Raw genomic sequence first — 24,482 nt, 5'->3', positions numbered from 1 at the left:
CTTCATGCTACTTCTTAACACCTTGAGCCTGAAAATTTTAAAAATCTAGGTATATTTTTGCCTGTAACTCCATGAGAGTTCAGTTAATCATGTAATTCTTTAATAGCCTATATTCATCATTCCACCATTTTGTTCATCAAAGTACTTTGGGTTAAATAAATCTAAATTGAATGAAGGCGCTTTTGATACATTTTTACATCCTTTCTACCTTTCATCCTGTTCCTTCTACAACACCTGAAAGTAAGCAGAGTTAAGTACTTTGGGAGTCAGGTAAATTTTATTTGTCTGGCAACTGACACTATAAAGTGATGTGTCAACAACATACTCTTTCCTATTATAATTTCCTCCAAGGTTTCTATGGCTAGGTTTTAAAATTTCAGTGCCAAAATTTAACATTGCAAAATTCAGCTAAAATTGAAATTTTTATGCAGTGAGTTCAGTACAACACAGATTTGTCAATGGAAAGAATCTCAAAGATTCTGTAGCCCAGTATTTGTTTAGCTTCCATGAGGAAACAGACAGGAGAAGACTTGTACTAGCTCACCCAAGGTCATCCAGCCTATTAAAATTTCCTAAATTGCCGTTGGCTGGTCTCTCCTCAATGCCATAGATACCCTATTATCTTTCATCCAAACAAATGATCTACATCAGAACCTCTCTAACTGCATAGTGTTTATCTTTATGATATTGCCTTTTTTGATATCCTTGTTATAAAGAGGAAGGAACTGAAAACGAAGCAAGGCTGTCTTATCCAGGGACATAGGAGAACTGGCAAAAGAGACAATTAGTAGAGAGAGATGGGCTTCTCTTTGTACTGTAGCCTTGTAATCACACTCTGTTCTCTGAGGGCCCCAATGCTAACCCAAGCTTATTTGTACTTCTGGGGCCTGGATTCTATTCAGTTCTATGCCTTATTTAGTCTAAATGATTTCCCCAGCTTCAGTGTGTATTTTTTTTTTGAGTTTTATTTTAGAAATATCACACTTAAATCTGCCCTCAAATTGAGTTTGTTTTACTTCTAATGCTGAGGAATGAAGATTCTGGGTAAAAGAAATAAAGATGATGGGTTTTTCTAGGCTTTACATTTCAAGAATGGTTTTCTCAAATGGCAACTGGCAGTATACCTTATTCCTCAAATTATGACATTTTCTATGGGAATTAGAATTTAATTGGGATAATCGGTTTTCACGGCAAGCACAGATTTCTCTTCAAGAGTAGCAGTTTGATAATATTTTACCAGCTAAAGCTACGAGACCAAATATAAACCAGTTTTGAGAAACAGGAAGTGAACCTGACTGGTCTAGTCTGCGTGTCCCTGGTAGTGACGCACATACAGAAATCAAATTAGGAAAACAAGATATGTGGGTGTGAGGGAGTCGATAATAATTCAGGATGCTACAACACAAGCGAGAACTCCTTTAACCAAATGCCATTCATTTTAATAACACCCTGAGAAGTTTGATTTCCACATAACATATGAGTGATTAGAAAGCAGGACGAGCTTGAGTTCCCTAGCAACAGCATGTGCTTCTGAGACAGTCATTAGCCTTTCAGTTAATCCCGCCAACCCCTTACTGCTAATGTATGACTGACATTAAAAAAAAAAAAAAAATGATGTTGCAGAAAGTGCTTTGATTTCCAGGAGCAAAATGGACAAGAATAATATATAGACATATATATATATATATAATATATATGTGTGTTTATGTTAAGTTGTCCTGAGAACTGCACTCAGGTAAAAGAAGCAGTTTTCCTACATGCCCAGCCTGTCCCCATGTCCCCATGTTCACTGCTTGTAGTTCTACGTTTCTGAATCCCCTCCCAGTAAAGGGCAGCAGAGGTGAAAATTCTTCAGGCTTTAGACAGTCCCCTCATTGAATGTAAATCATAGTCTGAAACTGGGGTGGGCAGTTTGTGTAGCAGGACTGAGGCTGACAGAGGGTAAGGTGGGAGAGAAACCATAAGGCATAGTTTTCTTTCTCCTTTAAACAGAATAAATTACCCTGGTTGGAGCTGCTTGGGAAAGGAGGGTGGGGAAGGGAAAGAAGCTATTTTTCCTATTGATTGTTTAATTGCACCAGAGGCTGTTTGTCCAAGGCCACTGGCCAAGAGCATTATGTCTGTGGCTAAAGTGAGGTTGGGCAGGTTTCCATACCCTTTCCTAGTTTTAAACAAGACAACCCATAAAGCTCAGTTAGGCTATAGGAATAGGGTGTATGTCGACTTCTGCTATCAGCTGTACCCTAAAGCGCCAGGGCTGATGGGATGATGGTTTTCTAACTCTGAAACATTGCCTCTAGCTGGGTCCTTGGTTCAGGATGCACTACTCCTCTGTGTAGCCTGGGTCACCTGCGGGGCGTTATTCGAACGGTAACTATTGCCACTGGTCATCCTTATTGTGGCCTGGGTCCCTTTCAGCTGGGCACTGGGCTCCTTCAGTTTGGCCAGGGTGATTCCTAGTTCTCCCCGCCTTCCCACCTAACCCCCTGCACGCTCCCTTCCCAAGGCGACCACCTGCGCCGCCCCACTTACCATCTGCCCCGCGGGGAGGGCCCCCCGGGGTGGCGGAGCCCTCCCTGCTCCCGGGCGGCTCTGGGGGAACTCGGTGTTTGCCTTCAGCCCTTCGCTACCGGAGAGATCAGGTTCCTCCCCTCCTCCCCCTCCAGCTCCGGCCGCCGCCGCCGCCGCCGCCTCCTTCTTGCATGACACAGCAGAACCGCAGCTGCCGCAGCAAGTCCCAACCATCCGCCCAGGAAGCGCCGCAACCGGGACTCGGGAGGGGCGGAGGGGGAACCAGGCAGGGGCCACCGCCGAGGGGGATGCTTGCCCCCGCTTTGCACCACACACTCTTTTCCCAGCCCAGGGGCATGGGAACAAAATCAGGCTCAAGCCGACCAGGCCAAGCCCGTGAGGAAAGCTGGGGGTTCGGCGTCAGAAGGGATGGGACCAAAGAGAAGGGTGTGAAGGAGACCCCAGTTGAGGCAGGTCATTGCAGGGGAAGAAGGGGAAGAAGAGGCCGAGAAGTCGAGGGCCAGACTGTGAAGGAGAATAAAGGAGGTCAAAGAAAGGTAAGGGGGTAGAGTTGCAGAGAAGGGAGACCGAGCTGGGAAGGGGAGGGGACCTGCTTTGGAAGGACTGGGAGGGAGAATTTGGGGAGGCCTGAGCTAAGTATCTAGGCAGCAGAGGGTGAATTGGGAGGCAAAAGCAGGAAAGGGGAAAGGGATGGGAGAATTAGGCGTTAGATAGTAAGGTAAATATTGAGGGACATATTAAGCAATCAGAAGGGATGTAGTGGAGATCATGCATCATGGCTGATAATCAGAGGGAAACTGATGAGGTGGAAAGAGATACAGGCAAGGCAAAGAAAACATGATCTTCCGCCCCACTCTTCAGTTTCCTATGAAGTTTTTCATAATGCTGCCAATCCAACAGGGAGTTTTCCTTATAAATTGAAAAGCATGAACTAAAGCATCAAAAGAGCCGTTTAGCTTGGATTTGCAGGATAAAATCCTATGATCCAAACAATCTTTAAGGCAGAGATTTAGGATTGGGGATTGTGATTCAATAAAACGGAAGGCTCTAAAAACTGATGTTATGGATTCACACGTAACTGGATTTAAGTCTTTCAAAGTGTCTGTTAAATGCTTCAGTTAAATGCTAGAAATGATGACAAAGTTATTGGTTCAAAATATCATATAAAGACACAGACTTCTCTGTATACAAACATATATATAAATCTATAGGTAATTTCTGGCGTCTAGCACGTCCACTATGATTAAGGGGAAAAATGTGTTTTTTTTCTGATTTGATTTCCCACCAAACACACTACACATTTTACAGCAGATCAGCTGCTTCTGTTTGAAAGAATGCGGTCAGAAAAGTAATGCAAAAGCTGCCACTTTGGTTTTGTCTGTACCTTCCAGGTCATATCGTCGTACCTCACTTCCTGACACAAACAAGTTTTTACTGTTGTCAGCAACAAAGTCCTAATATAGCTGCGGAAGAGAAAAACTGCATTGCATTTGGCTCCTGCAAGCATCATCAACACAGTTACCGGAGGAATGTTGATTCCAGAAAAGCTTTAAAGCTGGTATGATGGTAATTATGTATCAAATGCCTGATTCTATTTCTGTTATTATTGTTTTGTCATTTCTGAGCCACCCAAGAACTGGCTGAACTCGCAGAGGGACAAGTCCGGTTCTTCTTTTTGCCTCGGTAAAATTTAATCAGACCTGATAGAAAACTCATTGCTCTGGGGGAAAATAAAGTAGGAGCCACGACATGTCATTTTAACAGAGCGTGGGTTTTGGAACTGTAGGAAAGGATTTAAGGACGCTCCTTCTGTTCGGTTTCCTATGTAATGAGCAAAGGCTACACGCACGCACAGACGCCACAGCTCCCGGATGCTGTGGCTCGTTATCTGGGCTTCTGCTGCGCCAGGAGCCCCTCCGGGATGCTGCGAGGGGCTCTCGGTGGGTGGTGGTGGTGGTGGTACGAACGGCTGCGGCCGCCGCCGCCAGTTCTGCCGCTGCTGTTGTTGCTACTGCAGTCACGTGGGAGGCCCTTTAAGTTTCCATAGAGAGGCCTCTCCGGTGTCACATGATGGACATGATATAATGAAACAACATTGTGGAGAGGAAAGCATTAGGGGAGCCCACGGCTACAAAAACAAGTGAGTGAGAAGAGGTGGGAGGAAGAGAAACTACGCCACCTCCCCTGCAGCCGAGCCGCACGCAGCAGCTCCCCGCGGGAAGTGGGCGACGCCGGCGGGGGGGAAGGGAGACCCGGTCCCCAGCCCTGGCCGGGGGACCCCCGCCGCCCACAGCCAAGAGAACAACTTTTATCCGGCAGCTTCGGCCAGCACTGCACCTGTCTCCGAAGCCTCCATCGCTCTTCCTGATGATCAAAGGGGAATTCTAGAAGACTGTGCTCTACAAATATACATGCGCATCGTTTTCCCCCTTGCGTCTCGCTCCGCAGGAAGGAAAGAGAAAGGGATTAAAGCGGCAGCGTGTGTTCAGCCCCAAGGTAAGTTCTGGAGGGTGGGGAAAGCCGGCCCAGCAGGACTTCGGGATGGGAATTTTGTTCTCCGTTTGGACCTCTCGAGATGAAAAGAGGCATCCCCTCACTGCTGCGAGGCGGCGGGCTCGATGGTCCAGCAGAAACATTTTCACTGTGGACTCCGGTTATTTCCTCTTTCGCACGCCCCGCGGTCCCACCCTGGGACTCCCCGGGGGCCCCTCGCCTCCCCCTGGAAGGGCCCGCAGGTCCCGGCCGGGATGTTGGCGAGCCGGGCGAGGAAAGGTAGGGGTGGTGGCGTTAGCCGGGAATGCCGAGGCGATTTCGCCATGTTTGTGTTGCTAAGAGCACTTTTTTCCCCTTTGAGGTGGCTTGATGCCACATGGCTCCTCCGGAGCTGCTGCCGGGTTGAGAGTGTGTGTGTGTGTGTGTGTGTGTGTGTGTGTGTGTGTGTTTTTCAATGTCCGCATTCCAGCTAATGTTGCGCAGATAAAATTCAAACTTGAGGTAAACAGAAGAGGAGGAGGAGGAGGGGAGGGAGGGGGGGAAGACTGTTTCCATTTCGAGATTCCACCTCTTCACTCCGTGGAGAGTCACATCCCGGAACCTCGAGAGTACTTGGTCCTGTCTTCCCCCAACCCCACCTTTGCTGACCACCAGAAATAAGGCGACGGGGGTGGGGGTGCTCACAGAGGACGCGGCGTCTGCGTTCTAAAGGGGAAAAACAGCACCCCCCAGCACCCAGGCCGTTGGCTGCCTTCCTCGTTCCGCCGGGAGGGACGGAGGATGCCGTGCTGCGCTCTCGAGTTGGGGGACCGGAGGATCGCGCTCTTGGGCGGGGCTGAGGGGGTGCCTGATCTCCCTCTCACTCCCTCTTACTTTAGGGAACCGGACGGCACCGCTCCCACCCTGCCCCGGGCGCAGGTTCCAGAAGGCGAGCTGGGTGGGTCTCCAGGTTCCGAGAGGGTGGGTGGCGTAGCAGGTGTGTGGTGGGCATTTCTGTTTTGTAAGTTGCATTTGATGGGATGGCGTGGGGAGTCTTAAAAGCGAGCGGATCGGCAGAGCTGCGTGTTTTGTTTTGTTTTGTTTTTTTTGCGACCAGGGAGAAAAATGAAGACAACCCCTCCCCACCCCGCTTTAAATATCTGATTCATCTTGAAGCTAGGCTGAAGGGGGAGTAGGGATGTGTAAGGGTGAAGATGAGGTTCGTCATGTGGAAAACTGGGCTTCTGACAGCTCATGGCCACCCTACCCTACCTCCTGGGGCGGAAGATGGTGTGTGTGTGTGTGGGGGGGGGTGGTCCGAGACGGGCGATGTACTCCCTCCCCGGGGTAGGAGCAGCGCGGGGTCCCGAAGTGCGGGAGGGTCCGCAGCCCGATCGCCTGGGAGTACGGGGGCCCGGGAGGAGGCGGCCACGTGAGGAGGGTCTGCGGAAGCGCCGGAGCCGAGAGCTGGGGGGTGAAGTGCGTAGCAGAGTCGTGACGGGGGCTGACACGAAGCAGCCGTAGGCGGCGCGCTGACGAGGAGCGGAGACTCGCGCGGGCCCGGGGCCCCCGGCTCCGTGGCGACGCGGCTTTATTCCGAGCGGCGGCCCGAGCCTCCCCCGCCAGCGCCGACGTCCGGGCCGCGGGTGGGTGCGCACACCAGGGCCCTTTCCCGGGAGACCGTTTCCGGGCGGGGCCCCCGGCCCGGAGCGAGGGCTGTAAACAGGGTGGTGCCCTCTTGCCCTCCCGCCCCCGGCCGGTCGGGGCGCGCGGCCTCGGCGGCGCTCGGGGCAGCGGAGGCGCGGCAGCGGCAGCGGGGGCGCGCCCGCCGCCCCCGCGCGCTCCCCGCCGCCGGGCCGGCCGGCCGGCCCTCTCTGTTTTTGTTTTGATGGAGCCCGCGTGCAGCTGGCGCGTGTCGAGTCACGTGCCGGGGGCGGGAGGGGGCCGGGGCGCGGTGACGCACGCGTCCGGAGGGCCGGGCGCCCGAGGGGTGCTGTCGCCGAAGGGGCGAGGGGGCGTGTGCCCCAGACAGATCCCGACCGCGCCGGGTGTCCAGGCCCCACCTGGTGGAGTTCGTGGGAGTTGGTCCTCGTGAGCGGTGTGCGGGCGTGGGTGTAAATCCCACCGCACTTTGGAGTTCGTCGTCGCAGCATCCAGGCGAGCCTGCTCCATCCGGGCTGGGGGCCCGCCTGCGCTGTTTCAGTTGGAAATCTGCAGACTGCAGGCGTGAGTCTCTGTGGGCATATAGAGACCTATCTGTGGCTCTTAATCCAGACTGCACGTTGTAAGTAACTGGACCGGTTTAGAAAGAATTCTGATGCCCGGCTCAATCCTAGACCAGTTGAACCCAAATCCAAATAGGGCTGAACGTGTGTGTATGTTTAAACCTCCGTAAGTGTTTTTGATGAAAGAAGGTTGAGAGCTTAGAGAACTAGCTGGCTGGAATAGATAGCTGTGAAACCATCCATATTTAGGGACGAAATAGCTGAAATAGCCAACAGGTGTTGACCTGTCAGTAGATCCTGGTAGCTATGTGCTGGCATGCCCTGACATTCTTGATGAAACATTGTTACCCCCATTTTGCAGGTGACCGAGTGGAAGCTCAGGAGTTTAAGTAAGAGTTGGTCAGTGACGATCCATAACTAGAACCCAGGCAAGCTAATTTCAAACCCCAGTCTTTCAGTCATTATGTATGTTACTTTGGAAATCTACCTTTACCTAAATGGCACGTGTTTGTGCGAATAGGAATAGTTTTGTGTTTGCCCAAGGACCAGCCAATTTATATAAATATATATGAATTTTTATTTGCAAATTTTTGCTTGTATGAAAGGGAGAAGAATCACCTGGTGAATTCGTTGAGACCTATATAGGCTACTAACATTTTCCCTAAGTTTCTTTGAAGAGGGGATCCCAGTAATTTGGAGAGAACTGATTCCATGGAAGTTGTTTTGAGACTTGAACATATGTGTAAAGTGAAGTGAAGAGTCTAGAAGACGCAGATAATTTCCCAGGATTTACACAAGCATTCACAGAAGTCCTTTAGGTTGCTGGACACGATATAATTTTGCTGGTCATTGGCTGGTTTGTAGCAGAATGTGCAAGGTAGTTAGTATACGGAGTAGCAGAAGTTTTGCCTTGAAAATTTAGAAGGAAAAAAAAAACACACAACTATTCTGGTCTGGAGTACAGAAGTATTGTTTCTGTATCTTCTCTCTCTCATTTGTTTCATTTTCTTCTGTCAGATAAAGTCTTGGTGGGAATATTTAGATGTGGAAGTAATCTATTTGTTTTGCAGATGTGTTCCTTGATATATTCTCTAAGAATATTGGAAATAAAACTCCCAGGAAATAGAGGTTTTATCCTTAAAAACAGGGTTCTAATTACAATGTTTTTGTGACCAATACACATTTATTAAGTGGTAACTGCGTCACAAAGAAATGTCTTTGTATTCCTACTAATGCTTGCTTTCTAATACTGTTGGCTGTATGGCAGATGTAGGCAAATTACTTACCAAGTTTCGGAGACTAGTCTTCATGTGGCTTGCAGTTTTGGTTAGGGAAGCGTATAGACAGACATAACCACTAGGGCAAGCCTGATATAACTGAGTGTAAGTTATTTTTGGCATGGAAATAGCTCTCTAACCCCATCTCCCTCCCTCCCTTGTCATCCTCATCCCTGTTGACCACCAAAGATACTTTAATCCAGCATTGTCAAACCACTTGTGGTTCCTGTGGACAGCTCTCCCTTTTGCTTCTAGGGTACCTCCTTTAGGACATTACTCTTAATTTCTCATGAAAGTGAAAATATTAGTCACTCAGTCATCTCCAACTCTTTGCGACCCCCTGAATTGGGGCCTGCCAGGCTCTTCTGTTCATGGAATTTTCCAGGCAAGAATAGGGGAGTGGGTAGCCACTCCCTTCTCCAGGGGACTTTTCTGACCCAGGGATCGAACACAGGGCTCCCACATTGCAGACGGATTCTTTATTGTCTGAGTCACCAGGGAAGCCCCAATTTCTTCCTGAAAGGTGTTTGGAAACATCCTGCTGTGTCACGTCCATTCCTCGCACAGATGTGTCTCAGTGCATTTTTTCACAACATATATTGTTTTTGTTTGTGCGTTGGACACCTCTACTAAATTGACCTTATGAAAGGTTGAAATGGTGATTAGTTGTGTACTACTGGCACACTGCAGGCATCCACGGTTATTACGTCAGTCTAAACTGAATTTGAGTTGCATTGTTTGGGTTGATCACTCATCCTCATTCTTTCCTGTCCTCACTTCTGCTGCTAGGCTGAAACCGTGCATCTTTGAACAGAGAATACAGGGTACCATCAGCATATTCCAGTAGAAGGAGTAGGAAGGACAGGACTAAATGTACTCAGCTTTTCACTTGTTTCCCAATTTCATTCCCAATTTACCAAGTGTTTACTTGTGAGCTCTGGGAGAGATGTTCAATATTACCATTTTTCGACTTACTTAGGAAGGAAGAAATGGCACTATATTGTTGATGAACAAACTTCTATGTATCATAGCTGAGTACAGATGCATCATCACATTTTATTACACTGTAACTTTCAGATTTAATATTACAGAGGTGTTTATAGAGTAGCAGTGTCCCATAGGGCTTTCCAGAATGATAGGAATGATTTATAATGATATATTTGTGACTTAGAAGTGATAGCCACTAAGCACTTGAGGCTAGTGAGCCACTTTCAGTGTGTCTATGTGACATAGAAACTAAGGTTCTCATCGATTTAAAAATAGCCACAAGTGGATGGTGGCTGCTGCATTGGACAGTTACAGAGGATTTGCTTACGTTTGAGTCTAGTGTTTGATAGGTAAACGTTAACTTACAGTTTTCTGCCTTTAAAAGAAAAATCTTGATTCATTTTATAGCGTATAACACTGTGCTTGCCATTCATAGATCATAAGGTGTTTCCAGGATATTTTTAACCTACGTGAGGCCTCCATATTGTCGAGCATCTGTCTGTGGTCTGTGGGCTTTTCATGGAGTTCACGTGGTCTCCCATTTTCAGGAGCAGAGTGGAGTGATTATGGGTCATTATGGTTTCGAGTAATTATTTAGAACATCAAATGGATTTGAATCCTTGGTGTATACACTGATTGGAAGTCCCATGAGCTTAACCAGTACTTCCTTAGATGTACTGTGAAGAGCAGGCGCTATGTTGGTCTCGCTGGCCGTTATTTCCCCAGTGTCCTTACATGATGCCTGACACGTGGCAAGTGCCCAGGAACATTTGGTGAATGGAAGAACGCTCAGATAATTTCACCTCCTGAATTTAGCCTCGGAGGGTATGTTGTGGAGCTACAGAGGAGGCCGAGACTCAGTGACTGCACTGTAACTTACAGTTTTTCCAAGGGATGAATGCGGTCTTCCCAGGGACATTATCCTTAGTTCAGTGACTTTGATTCCTTTTCCTGTAGCAGGATACATAGCAAGAATTGTTACCCCTATTTGATGACAGTTTGAAAAATAAAGTCACAAAAAGCTTTGGTGTTCAGGTCACAGGGAGGGTGTTGAAAGTCAAAGTGAGGTAGTTGTTTCTATTGCTTTGCACACTTGTTCTGTGATTCTTCCTCAAAGAATGAGTCATGCACTGAGCCATGTTAGTTAGGAAATATGGTTTGTGAAATCGAAGGTATTACAGATGTTAATAGAGTCTGAAAAGAGGACTGAAAATATCTCTCGTATGGCATGACATTGAGAAAACAGCTTCTATCTGAGAAACAGGAATGGAAACGTTTGTCTCTTAAACCCCTAAATCTCAGTCTGTGATAATCCTAACACCCAAGTTATAAACTTCTCAAAAGAAAATATTTTAAAATGTAAATAGAAACAGATGTTTAGTTGTGCAGATAACCACTACCAGATTTTAAAATATTTATATGAAAAGGTATGAGATACATCAAACATCTGTTTAGAGCGAGAGCCCTAAGGCTGAAATCGTAGCTCCCCTCTCACATGGTTGATGCTGTGTTGGTGGGTTGGTGATGCAGCTCCATATGTGGTCTGGTACTTGTAGAAGACGATGTAGTCTGCTCTTGATGCTGTGCATCAGACTTACCTAGCTTGTGGTCTTCCGTGTGGCTGGATTATAGCCCTGTCCTCATTCCTGGGAGATGCAGACTAGCTTCCTGTGATTCTGCTGCTGTGTGTTGCACACATGAAAACTGTTTTTGTTATTTAAAAGGTATTTATTTTTGGGTGTGCTGGGTCTCTGTTGCTGCGCAGGCTTTTCTCTGGTTGCGGCAGGTGGGGGGTATCTCTAGTTGCGGTGCACGGGCTTCTCATCCCCGTGGCTTCTCTTCCCCGTGGCTTCTCTTGCTGCAGAGAACAGGCTGTAGGGCCTCTGTAGTTGTGGCTCGTGGGCTCTAGAGCACAGGCTCAGCAGTTGTGGTGTGGGGGAGCGGGGTGGGCTTAGTTGCTCTCTGGCATGTGGGATCATCCCAGAACAGGGATCAAACCCAGGTCTCCCACGTTGGCAGGCGGATTCTTTACCACTGAGCCACCAGGAAAGCCTGAAAACCAATTTTAAACCAGGGTAAGTAAAGTATAATTGAAAACAGAAATCTGTTTTCTAAAGAAAATCATATGCTACGTTCCAAGATAAAATGTGAAGTTTTTTGAGGGGGATCTTTTAGCAGTTTCTGGTCTCTTAGTCCTTTATGACTGCTTTTCAAATGCCCTTGGTGTGTAAATATCTTTGGTGGTAATGGTGGGGAGCCCCCCAATCAAAAACAAACCATCAGCCATGAGTCCCCATAAATTTCTGCTGTTGCCCTCAAACCTGAACCAAAACACAATGATTGCAAGATAAAACCCACTGCTGCTGTCAGTACTAAAAGTTAACCCACTCAACCCAACAAATAAGAAAGGCTATGAGATTTGAGTTGTTGATTTTATGGACAGGTCAATAATGTGACGTCGTTTGTTTTTTTTTTTTTCCTTAGGTATTAAATGTGAATTGCTCATGACAAAAAAAATTCATGTCTGCCTAAGTATTGGCTCAGTTGGTAAAGAATCTGCCTGTAGTGCAGGAGACCCAGGTTCAATCCCTGGGTGGGGAAGCTCCCCTGGAGAAGGAAATGGCAGCCTACTCCAGTGTTCCTGCCTGGAGAAAACATAGACAGAGGAGCCTGGGGGGCTACAGTCCACAGGGTCACAAAGATTCTGACACAGCTTAGCAACTACACCACCACCACCACCACCACCAGCTTAAAGCAATGATACAGGAATTACACTTGCGGTAGATCAAGACCTGGTCAGCTTAGAAGATCCTGTGTGACTGTTTGGATGTGGATATAATAGCTTAAGCATCGTCTTGAAGATATATTGAGAATTTTCTTCAGTGACCTTGGTTGCTAACTTGGTATAAGAATTGAAGGAAGTTGCTAGCCACATTTCTTTTCTCTTCAGTGGAGTGGTGGGATTGGGTCAGTGTTTCTCGAACTTTAGTGTATGTAGACTTCATTGAGGGATTGTTAAAACTCAGATTGATGGACCCCACTTCAGAGTTTCTGACTCATTAGGTCTAGGGTGGGCCTAATAGTCTGCGTTTCTTACAAGTTCCCAGGTGATGCTGATGTTGCTGGTCAAAGGACTGTGTTTTGAGAACCACTGGATTTGGTCATCTCTTCTAAAGTTCCATGATTCTACACCTGTTCCCCTCCTCTTCAAGCTGTAATACCTACCCTTTGATTTCTGCAACATTATTTCATTTAAAGATTGCTGTATGGAAAACTGAGGTTTCAACGTTTTAAACGGATTAAATTAATTTTTTTTCTTTTTTTTTAATTTTTACTTTATTTTACTTTACAATACTGTATTGGTTTTGCCATACATTGACATGAATCCACCATGGGTGTACATGTGATCTCAAACATGAACCCCCCTCCCACCTCCCTCCCCACAACATCCCTCTGGGTCATCCCCGTGCACCAGCCCCAAGCATGCTGTATCCTGCATCGGACATAGACTGGCGATTCAAATCTTATTTGATAGTATGCATGTTTCAATGCCATTCTCCCAAATCATCCCACCCTCTCCCTCTCCCTCTGAGTCCAAAAGTCTGCTGTACACATCTGTGTCTTTTTTGCTGTCTTGCATACAGGGTCATCATTGCCATCTTTCTAAATTCCATATATATGTGTTAGTATACTGTATTGGTGTTTTTCTTTCTGGCTTACTTCACTCTGTATAATCGGCTCCAGTTTCATCCATCTCATCAGAACTGATTCAAATGTATTCTTTTTAACGGCTGAGTAATACTCCATTGTGTATATGTACCACAGCAATTAATTTTGAATGAGTTTCTTCAGAATCCCATATAGTTTTCAAAAATTCAGAGTCCGTTAAAACTCAGATTGGAGTTCTTATCCAATGGTCGAAGTCTCTATGTAAAATATGTTGAAATGTTACTGATGCTATTAAATGACAAAACTGTATGCTGCTCCCTTAACCTGAATGGTTGGGTATCAAATCTAACCAAGTGCCTCTTAATACACATCTATAGGGCAAGATGTAGCACATTAGATAATTGTCAGAACTCACTAAATAAATGCGTTTTATTTTATTTATTTGTTTATTGAGATGTAGGTCTTTTCTTAATTAAAGCCAGTCTATGGGAGAAGGCAATGGCACCCCACTCCAGTACTCTTGCCTGGAAAATTCCATGGATGGAGGAGCCTGGTGGGCTGCAGTCCATGGGGTCACGAAGAGTCAGACATGACTGAGTGACTTCACTTTCATTTTTCACTTTCATGCATTGGAGAAGGTAATGGCAACCCACTCCAGTGTTCTCGCCTGGAGAATCCCAGGGATGGGGGAGCCTGGTAGGCTGCTGTCTCTGAGGTTGCACAGAGTCGGACAGTACTTAAGCGACTTAGAAGCAGCAGCATGGGTCCATAATGGGTTCTGATAATGTTAAATGAGGATCATCCTCTGAAAGTAACTGCCTCATAGGAGACTTCTGGTTACAGGAATGAGGTTCCGGTTGGGAGATGAAGAGTAAGCCAGGGCATGGCCATTCCCTATTTTGTGGACTTTGGGGAACATTGGAGGCTCTGTAGTTGCCCAGTGAAGGGGCTTTGGTGCTGGAATCTCTAGAAAGGCAGTGGAGATACCAGGAGACTTCTTAAAGCAGCTCTTGCAGAGCAACCACACTGTTCTTATGCAGAGTATATGTTTATTTTGCCAGGCTGGGGTGAGGGGGAGGAGGTGAAAGAGGAGGTGGACTTTGGAGGAGGGGTTGAGTCATGGAGATGCCAGGGCAGTCTAACAGGTGGTGCTGTGGAAGCATTCCAGATTAGACTTCTGAGTGCCAAGAGTCAGATGGACTCAAGGTTGGGGGTGACCAGAAGTGAGATTTGACAGTGCATTTTATTTTTTTAACGACATGATTTATTTGAAAAAAAATCATTCAAGCTGCTGTCTCTGAGAAATGGATTGACAGTGGGCAGGGAGACCAGCTCGGAGGCTGTTTTAGTAGTTTAGGTGAGATAACAATGAGCATTGTGAGAAAAGGAAAATGCAAATAATTGTAGATGTATTTTAGAAACGGAGACAATGCATTTTAATATGAGTGAATTTATTGGAAAAGAGAGCATAGTAAGATATTGGGGAATTCCCGGGTGGCCCTAGTGGTAAAGAACTCACCTGCCAATGCAGGAGACCTAAGAGACCTAAGGGTTCAGTCCCTGGGTCAGGAAGATCCCCTAGAGGAGGGAATAGCAACCCACTCCAGTATTCTTGCCTGGGAAATCCCAGGCTCCTGGACAGAGAAATCTGCCTGTAATGTAGGACACCTGGGTTCGATCTCTGGGTTGGGAAGATTTGGAGGAGGGAATGGCAACCCACTCCAGTATTCTTGCCTGGAGAATCCCCATGGACAGAGGAGTGTGGCAGGCTATAGTCCATAGGGTTGCAAAGAGTTGGACGCAACTGAAGCGACTTAGTGCGCACACAGTCTTATCTGAAAGCAAGGAAATAGAAAAGAAACAGGTGAAGAGTAAGGAATGGGAGGATAAAAATGAAAGGTTTTAAGTATTAAGTGTTCTAAACCTGAGTGTAGGTATGTCAAGACTAGTTAATAGCACAAGCTTCTTTTGTTAGAAAAATAAATTAATGAGTTTTCCTTTTTGTTTCCGGTGAATCCTTCAAATTAATCACCAGATGCTCTTACTTGACTTATATCAAATGCCTTTCCAAAGTTATGCCCAGAATTCATGCAGCGCTTACACTTTTAGATTGCTTTCTGATCGTTAACTAGTTTAAATCAAATTCCTGGAAGGCACGTGCAGTGCTTATTATGGGTGTGTTTTATGGATTAGGAAACAAATCATTTGTGTAGCAGAAGCCGCAGAGCTGGGCTGAGGCCACGAAGTCTCCCTTGCTTTTCACATCTATCAGTTTTAAATTTTATCTTGAAATTCTTTTATTTTCTAACTTCTTTTATACAACAACGGTTGAACATTAAATCTTTTTTTTTTTAATTTTTATTTTTACTTTATTTTACTTTACAATACTGTATTGGTTTTGCCATACATTGACATGAATCCACCACGGGTGTACATGTGATCTCAAACATGAACCCCCCTCCCACCTCCCTCCCCACAACATCCCTCTGGGTCATCCCCATGCACCAGCCCCAAGCATGCTGTATCCTGCATTGGACATAGACTGGTGATTCGATTCTTACATGATAGTGTACATGTTTCAATGCCATTCTCCCAAATCATCCCACCCTCTCCCTCTCCCTCTGAGTCCAAAAGTCCACTATACACATCTGTGTCTCTTTCCCTGTCTTGCATACAGGGTCGTCATTGCCATCTTCCTAAATTCCATATATATGTGTTAGTATACTGTATTGGTGTTTTTCTTTCTGGCTTACTTCACTCTGTATAATCGGCTCCAGTTTCATCCATCTCATCAGAACTGATTCAAATGTTTTCTTTTTAACGGCTGAGTAATACTCCATTGTGTATATGTACCACAGCTTTCTTATCCATTCATCTGCTGATGAATGGTTGTTTCCATGTCCTGGCTATTATAAACAGTGCTGCGATGAACATTGGGGTACATGTGTCTCTTTCAGTTCTGGTTTCCTCGGTGAACATTAAATCTTAAGAGTTGATTTAGCATCCATATAATTGGTTTCAGACTGTATTTCATGGATACTACCTTAACTTTTGATCTACTATTGATTACTTTGAAAAGCACTCCATGTGATTTGCTACTCAGATCTACAGACATTTCTAGACTGAAATATCTGATAGAGTCTTTGTAACAAAATCTGTGAGATAGTTTTGGATTCTTTAGACTTGACAGTTTGAGGCTGGGCTTGGCAGTCTTCATGACAAGAGTGTCCATGGGTTAGTTTTCTTTGAGCGACCAGAGGAGAGGAAGGTGCTGCTGTGTGATCCCACCCACCATCTTTCTTAGAGTTTGTCCCCGCTTCCCCACCTCCACCCTCAATACCTGTGAAAAGCGTCCTATGCTTTAGAGAGTGGACACAGTTAACACACTAGCTCTTGGTAGCATCCACCATTGTCCTCCCACATCTCTTGAGGGTCCTGTCTTCCGGCTCCTGACATTTCTGTTTCTCTGACAGCCAGGCGGCTGGCTTCTGGTCGGCCAAAGACCCCTGTGGATGTCCTTTATAATCCTACCTCCACATCTTTCTTCCTTTTCCTTCTAGTTCTCTTTTCTGTGCTGTGACCGATCTTATTTAAGTTTGGTGGAAAGAGTATTGAGGTTGCTGCTGTTGCTGTTAAATCGCTTCAGTCGTGTCCGACTCTGTGCGACCCTATGGACAGCAGCCCACCAGGCTCCTCTGTCCATGGGATTTTCTAGGCAAGAATAATGGAGTGGGTTGCCATTTCCTTCTCCAGTATTGAGGTTAGAATAGTGTTAATACCTAATAATGATCAGTGGGTACCTTGCCTCTTTGGATGCTGTGCTTGGGGGCTCGGTATTCTTTCCACTGGCTTCTAGTTCCCACTCATACAGAACCTTCAGAGTGTCCAAGTCGGTGCCACAGGCCGCTCACCTGTAAAATGAGGGCTTGGTGGAGCAAGGTGTTTCTGGCCCTAAAGTGCTGTGATTGAGTTTTTCGCATTATGTTAGGATAAAGCCTCACAGGAGTACTTTAGCTTAGTGAAAGTGAAAGTCGCTCAGTCATGTCTGATTCTTTGTGACCCCATGGGCTGTACAGTCCATGGAATTCTCCAGGCCAGAATACTAGAGTGGGTAGCCTTTCCCTTCTCCAGGGGAATCTTCCCAACCCAGGGATCGAACCCAGATCTCCTGCATTGTAGGTGGATTCTTTACTAGCTGAGCCACAAAGGAAGCCCTGTTAATCAAGACTGGCCTCCGTGTAGGGTGTTGCTTCTGAGTTCTACCATCAGGCAGTCCAGGACTCCTTGAATTAGTCTGTGCGCAGTGTGCTTGGCCCTCTTTCCTTCAGGAGTTAGGGAGGGGTCCCAAGGGCCTGCTTTTCAATACTTTCCAGACTTACATGCATCTACGTCAGAAGACCTGAAAATTAATTGACCCCAACTGAAATCTGCTGCTGCTTTCATCTCCGTGATAGAAGCATGGGGTGATATTTGGACTACCAGGGAACTTGTTTAATATACTAGGGAACTTGCTTAATATTTCTATTAGTTATTGTACAACTCATTAAAAGTTGGTAAAGAATCTGCCTGCAATGCAGGAGACCCCAGTTTAATTCCTGGGTTGGGAAGATCCACTGGAGAAGGGATAGGCTACCCACTCCAGTATTCTTGGGCTTCCCTGGTGGCTCAGCTGGTAAAGAAGCCACCGGCAATGCAGGAGACCCCGGTTTGATTCCTGGGTTGGGAAGATCTGGAGAAGGGAAAGGCTACCCACTCCAGTGTTCTGGCCTGGAGAATCCCATGGACTATGCAGTCGCAAAGAGTCGGATACAACTGAGTGACTTTCACTTTTTGTTAGTACTGAATCTTTTCATGATATTCACAATTACACCAGACTTCTTATCATTATCATTGACAGCTGTGTGCTTTCTGCTTTTATATTGATGTATCATACATTCATTGCACCTATTGTCCATTTTCTAAAAGTCTATAATTATCATTTTTTGCTTTTTTATGTTTCCAGAGATTAATCTTTTCTAGTTACACTGGCAACACTTCCTTCATCGGCTTTGTCCTTGTGTCAATAATACTCCTTCAGCTTTTTCTAATTTTTATCTTTTAAAAATTGTGTAATATCTTTTTTTATAGGCTCTGCCCCAGTAGAATTTGTGATGACTTTTCAGTCTTCGTGCTCATTGCCTAAAAATGCAGGTACCTGATAACAACAAGTGAAAAGTGTTTTTAAATAAAATGCCATTCGTAGCCTTTCTTTAGATTTTATCTTTGAAATCTGTGCTCTGTTTTATGCCTTTTAGTTAACTGATGAAGTTACTGCGCTTGCAGACTTCTATTTTCATGAAAAAGGTACCAAAATCCTTGTTTGCTCCCACTATTAAAGGGTTCAAACTGAAGATTCCTTCTGCTATGAATTTAATTTTTCTGAACAGAGGTGTTTGCTCTGTGCCTTATGTATACCTTTGTTAATACCTAACTAGCAGTTTAGAACAAGGACTTCATAAGCTTAGTGAATCAGTACCCTATTTAGTCATTTCATAGCAGCAGCAGAATATTTTCAAGACACATATTTTTCAATAATAGAAGATCATTTAAAATTCTAAAAAACAGAAATATTTCCAGCAACAGATTGGCTTTAAAATGATTTTTAAAGTGATCATCTGTGAAAGAAAGCATGACTTATAATAGCTCTAGAGCGTTTGCTCGTGTGTGGGGGACGTGATGATGGCATGAGATCCCGGGCTCCTTCTGTGTCTGAGGTTTCAGCTGCTTTGCTGAAGAAGGGGCCCATGTGGTTGAGGGTCGACCGCCATGGCGTCCTGAGGATCTGACTGGAGATGCCTTCCTTTGGAGGACTGTATTTCCTTGTTGTCTTTGGACAGCACCAGTTGTTTGAAAGCACCGAATTGCATTTGTATAAATATACATAGTACTTGCTAAAACATCTTTTTGGATCATGGTACTCTTGTGGAGTTAAGAGATCCACGCTCTGGAAAGATGAGTCACTAGGAACATGTCAGGTCCTGGACATTCCCAGTAAACAGTCTAGTGTATTTTGGATCGGAGCTCCTTCTTGGATCGGAGCTCCTTCTGTGTTACTGTTCATATGTTGGAATCTTAATCCTTGACACGGAGTCTAGGAGCAGGCACAAGTAAACATGTCCTCTCTGCGCAAACTTTCTGTCCAGAACAGAACAAAAGAAAAACAGACAGGAGCTCCTCAAGGTGTCTGCAGCCTGTCCGAAGGCGTGTGGACGCTGGGGCACTGGCAGGCCGTCCCTCTTGCTGTTTATTCTCCTGTCTTTCTGTTTTTCCGTGTTCTTTAACTCTGCTGATTTCCTTCCTTTGCCCCCCGCCCACTCGTGCGTTCTTTTCTGTTTCTTCTCTTTTTTCCCTTTTCCTTTTGCCTTTCCCATTCCTGGTATGGGTAGCCCAGTGACAACAGACAGTTCCCACAGGCATTCTTGTTAGCCTGACTAAATGGCAGCCCAGAGCCAAAGGCAGGCTCTCCTCTGACGAGATGTGGTGCAGACTATTTCTGAAGATTTCTATTTCTAAAGATGTGAGTATGTTTCTATAGCGGATGCCATGCTGAATGGAAAATAACTGTGAAATGTATAACTTTCCCAACTCTTTGGGATATTTAAATAGGCATTCAAATAGGTTTCAGATTGACGTTTAAATTTTGTGCTAAAGGACATCCTGCCAAAATGTAGGTTATAGTAGATAATGAATTTTGAGATTCTTTGTATTTATGAAAATTTTGGTAAAAGGTATGGTTTCAGTTAACAATACTGTTTTTATATTGCCTAAGCTATAACTAAGTTTGGTATAAAAAATGTGACTGAGTCAAATTTGTGTTAAAAACACAGCTATTACTTATACCACTCTCACGAATCAGAGTGTATTCTATCTAGCTCTCCAGGGCTTCAGAGCTAATTGAATTCAGTCTCCTTATTCTGTAGGTGAGATAGTTTACTTAATTTTACACACCTGGTTAGTGGCATAGCTGACTATAGTTAAGTCTTCCCCTTCCTCATCCCCTCTACTTTTTTCAGACAGAACTTTTTTTTTTTCTTTCAGAAAGTTAATTTCTGAAATTGAGAGGTAACATGGGCAGAGAAGCCTGGAAAGAGTATATGAGTTCTAAACCTAGCTTGACTTGAATTTGCCAGTGGTGGGGTGTTTGAATCGGGGGTTTTAACCTCTCTGGATCTTACTTTTTGGAGGCTTGAACTACAGGATCTCTTCCAGGCTTGTGACTTATACTCAGGTGAGAAAAATGAAATAGATTTAGAATTTTCCTGGTTTATATTTGTAAAATTTCAACTTGAGTCTTATTTCAAGAAGCATTGCTATTTTTTAGTAGGTATCCTTTGTATTGTATCTTACTAGTGAATCAACTTTTACAAAGTGTATTGTTGTTAGACACAGCTTGTTGTCTTAGTTGACATGACAGCTGCCTCTTGATTAACCAAAGTAGACACGCATTCAGAGGCTGGTCTCCCTTAGTTTCAAACTGGTGAAAGAGTGCCATGCAGGAATATTCCGTAGACAGATGACTGAGAGGTACTTTTCCCCCCCGGCAAATTGTTGACAGTGTATTACTGTGTTGAGTAACGTCATATAAATAAAATGTAAGAGAATTGGCTATTCTCACTTCTAGGGTTGCTTTATTTGGGATTGTGAAACAGGTTTTTCCATTCTCACTAGGATAATATGTCATTGTGTCAGGGAGTGGACAGTCGTGGCAGTCTGGAAGATTGGGAAAGATGAGTTTAACCTGTTGGAGAAAAAGTTGAGGAGATTGGAGAAGGTTTTCTAAAAAGACTGAGCTTTGAGACCTTTCCCTTGTTGCTTACCAGTGGTTCCCATGCCCTTCTTTGTTTGAAAAAACCCATTATTTCAATAAATGCTTTTTGAACTGGGTGCTGTAGGAATTACAAAAGAATTCTTCATCCAGAGCTTCTTCATCTGGGTATTTACTCTCTTGCTGGGTTCTCAATGCTTAGGCCATGAAAAGATGCCGTAAATGTCTGAGTGTCCCCAAAGAATGACTGGACAAGGAGAGAGAAGGGAGAACTCGAGCAGTAGGGGAAGACCCTAAGGAGCTACAGCATTTGAGCGGTTAGAGTTAAGAACAACTAAATAACTTGTTTTAATTCTCTTTTAGGGGAGAGTAGTAGGGGTGGGATTGGGTTCGGTTAGGACATAGGCCTGGGAATCGGGAAGGGACAGTTGTATGTTTTAGGGTAGTAAATGAGGGGACCCTTGTGGAAGTTCCGTTATTACCCCATCTTTTTATTTTGAAAATGTCAAATCAGTAGGAAAACAGTAATATGAACACCTGTTTACCCTTCTTCTAGACGAATTGGTTATTAGCATTTCTGCCACGCTTGTGTCACGCTCTGTATGTACATGTTTGGAATCAAATGTGGTATATATGTTTATATGATTTTCTTTAACCACTTGAATATAAGTTGCAGATGCTATGACATTTCACCTTTAAATACCTGCTAAAGAGAACTTTATTCTGTGTAACCCCAGTGCGGTGATGACACCCAACAATTTTTGCATTGCTATAACATGGTCTAGTATATAGAAGATATTTACATTTGGGAGTGGAATGTGTATGTATTCATTTAAACTCAGGTGGACTTGTCCAGCACAATGCATGTTTAGTGAATTGGTGGAACAAGAATAGTAGGACCACAGAAACTGGTTTCAACATATTTAAAAAGTCCTATATAGCCAGTAAGATAGAAAAAGGAAGCCCATTATATTCTGATATGCCATATTCTTGAAGATACAATCTTAGATAAGGACAAAGCATAGAAGAGTGTAAAAAAAGAACTTATAAAAAGCGGTGGACGGATGGGTAGATAGAAAAGAAAAAAAGAACATCTTGGAAGGATAAAAAATGAACTATAACATTTTCATGTCTTTATGAGAAGGAAGTAGATAGCTGGAGGACAGGTTTGAACATTATTTATTAGAAACAGTAAGTAAGCATAGGCTTAGGTTGATACTGTCATTAACCTTGTAGGGTATAGGACCATACTTCTGTCTACGTGCTAAAGAAATTTGGAGAATGAAACCTGAAACAAAGATGGAGAAAATTTTTTATCTCTTAAATTTTGAAGGGACATTTGATGTTTGTGTCACTTAAGGAAAAGGATGTTCACGGTGTAAGGAGGTATTGTTTTCAGAAAGTGCTGGTGTGGAGAGGAGGGACTTGGTGGCGGGGGGCAGTATCCAGAAAGTCTGTAATTCCATAGAGGAAGCACAAAGGAGATCTCTCAGGAGTTTGTTTATTCCTCTTGGATATATTTTTTTTCTCCTATAAGAATGAGAAACGAGAATTTTCTCATTTGTTTCAGTAGAAAAGTACAGAAGATGGCAAACAGGACGCAGAATTTATTTACATTGTGTGTACATTTCTGCTACCTTTGATGGTGAAAGAAGATAAATATGTTAAAAGCTGCAAAGAGAAAACGAACATTTAGGAACAATAGCTGGATATTCTCTTTATTTTTAAAAGAGATTCTTGGGTTTTACTGAAGATTATCTGAAGGTTCAAAGAAAATCTTACCGAGTAATACTAGAAATCAGTGTTATTAGTAAATTATTTCCGATAGTGATTCTGTGTGATGTTATACAGTGTGGGCGTTTTTATGTATTTATATGGTGAACTTGTGTGATATTTATGCTTAAAAGTTAGTTTTTTTGAAGTGTGTTGAAATACGTTGCCTGAAAGGTTAACATTAATTTCAGAGTTGACTCAGCCACATCCCCCTCATTTTTGAATGATTAACGCAGAGTTATCGATTGGTACTCAGTGCTGTTTCTCTTGAAGGCTGGTGTTTATTAATCAGTGAGTATTGAATTGCTCACAGTGTCCATTAGGTGTCCTGCGGTTAATGAAGACAGATGGTCCACCCTTGATAGATGCTTCTGGAAAGTTAACACGTCCACAGTGGTAGTTACATTCCCATCAGGGAGGGAAGCCACTGACCTCAGGCAGGCCTTCAGGAGGAGGGAGACTGTGCGGTTTCATTGGGCCTCCCTCTCTTAGTGTGTGACCTTGCAGGGAAAGAATTTTGATTTTATCACTTCTTTCAGAGTTGATGAGGACTGTGAGACTGAATGATGTTAAGTAAGCTAAGCAGAATTACAAGCTTACAGGATATTGAACATCTCAGCCAGGTAACTTGTTAAGGTTACTGTGGTCAGTTGTAATCTGGTCAAAAGGATAAAGTTTGGACCTTAACTTTACTTAGTGAACATAGAAATTAGATGGGGAAGAATTTGAGATATTTTCAACTAATACTTTCATCAAGTCTTGAGAATTTGGTAGAGGACCTTTTTTTTTTTTCCCCCACCCCAGGGCTATTCTGCGTTAAAACCTGGCCCTTAAAATCAGAGCATCTTTATATTTTGGGGCTGGATAAACATGAATTCTTCTCTGGTGTCCTTTGTAGTTAGTTACCAAAAGCCCCATTACTCTGTGGCAGATATGTTACAGTACAAAGGTAATGATATAACAGCAATAATAATATTGAGTGCTTACCAGGTGTTGGGCACTTTGCAAAAATGTCGAGTTTCCCTCCTCCACCTATTGTTCCATTAATCCCACAAAAGCCCTAGGAAATATAGTATTATCATTCCCACTTTATAGAATATCGAAGCTTAGGGAAGCTCATGACTTGGAGCCCAAGTTCAGAGGCAGGTAACCTGACTCTAGAGAAACCTACGACCGTAGCCACATGTTATGGAATTTCTTTTGCACATTTCACCTTCTTTCTAGTCGTGTTTCCCTTAGGAGCTAGCATGGCCATTTTGAGATACCTCATCTCTCAAATGAACACTTAGGAAATAACAGTTATTGTTAACATATTTAAGCAGTAACTTTTAGTGTAGTTTCTTTTTGAAGACTGCTGATCTTAATCTGTTTTATGGTAATTCTGAGTAATAGTTTGGACCATTAAAAATGAAGGGGGGGAAAAACCCAAGGATATGCAAAGAAAAACTATTTTTCCTTAGACTCTCTTACTGTTAACATTTTCCCCATTTACTTTATTATTTGTGTGTATTTTCTTGTTCTGTTTTTAAATGTGTATATGTGTGTGTATCAATGTATTTTTTCCAGATCATTTGAGAATGTTGCGTATATCATGGCCCTTTACCCCTGGATATTTTAGTATGCATTTCCTAAGAACAGGGATGTTCTTATACAGCAGTAAATATTTCATAAATTTACACTGTTAAAATATTTTTATCTAATTTACTATCTATATCACAGTTTGTCAGTTGACCTGATACTGTC

General features: G+C 44.1%; 1 protein-coding gene and 1 long non-coding RNA gene across 8 annotated transcripts in view; one reads left to right on the top strand and one right to left on the bottom strand.

Moving 5' to 3' along the window:
• The window catches only part of MKLN1 (muskelin 1), a 384,978-nt gene extending 382,338 nt beyond the window's left edge, over positions 1-2,640 (bottom strand). Inside the window, exon 1 of the mRNA XM_004008073.5 lies at positions 2,533-2,640. The gene's annotated coding sequence lies outside the window, so the exon portion shown is untranslated. The remainder of the gene's footprint in view (positions 1-2,532) is intronic.
• Positions 2,641-2,700: 60 nt separating this feature from the next.
• LOC106991099 (uncharacterized) overlaps positions 2,701-24,482 on the top strand; it is a 239,365-nt gene continuing 217,583 nt past the window's right edge. For 6 of the 7 annotated variants that reach the window (XR_009600443.1, XR_009600442.1, XR_009600441.1 and 3 more), the window contains exon 1: positions 4,595-5,028. This is a non-coding gene — a long non-coding RNA (uncharacterized LOC106991099). Of the gene's footprint in view, positions 3,069-3,923; positions 4,091-4,594; positions 5,029-24,482 lie in introns of those variants that run through there. The other variant, XR_009600439.1, reaches the window with a different exon arrangement.

Source organism: Ovis aries, chromosome 4 (assembly GCF_016772045.2).
Source record: "Ovis aries strain OAR_USU_Benz2616 breed Rambouillet chromosome 4, ARS-UI_Ramb_v3.0, whole genome shotgun sequence".
NCBI classification, from domain to species: domain Eukaryota; kingdom Metazoa; phylum Chordata; class Mammalia; order Artiodactyla; family Bovidae; genus Ovis; species Ovis aries.
The sequence above is the reverse complement of the archived record's forward strand: the minus strand, read 5'-3'. Positions and strand labels throughout refer to the sequence as shown.